The following is a 618-nucleotide window of genomic DNA, read 5'->3' as shown; positions in this document are numbered from 1 at the left end:
ACACCCCCCCCCCCCCAACCAGCCCCCCCGCCTCCCACCCCCCCCCCATCCTACCACACCCAGACCACCATCCTACCACACCACCACCTGCCTACCACACCACCACCTGCCTACCACACCACCACCATCCACCCTACCACACCCGCCTACCACACCACCACCATCCTACCACACCCAGACCACCCGCCTACCATACCACCACCATCCTACCACACCCAGACCACCAGCCTACCACACCACCACCATCCTACCACACCCAAACCACCGCCTACCACCCGTTCACATTTCCAATATGGCCGCCACGACTTCCAGCGCTATGTGTACGGATCTTTATGAAGAGTTACGTCATTAGTGATCTCTACACTTCCATACAATAAAGTCCCGGAAACATTCACCTCAGGCGCGGTTCTTTTCTCTGGTCGTTCAGAATTAATGGGCGCTGGTCCCTTTAAGAGATTAAAATGGGTTTGTTGCCATACGGAAAGGGGGGGAGGGGGAGGTGCGGATTAGGATGTTCCACAGTACCGCGGATCTCACTTAATGGACCAGGCCTAAATCTCTTCAAAGACCGTTCTGGCTGGTTCCTGTCAGAGCTCCTTGACCATCGAGGTTCTGGTG

Source organism: Nanorana parkeri, unplaced genomic scaffold (assembly GCF_000935625.1).
Source record: "Nanorana parkeri isolate BGI_ZX_2015 unplaced genomic scaffold, ASM93562v1 scaffold2148, whole genome shotgun sequence".
In the NCBI taxonomy this organism is placed as follows: Eukaryota; Metazoa; Chordata; class Amphibia; order Anura; family Dicroglossidae; genus Nanorana; species Nanorana parkeri.
Note: the sequence above shows the minus strand (reverse complement) of the source record.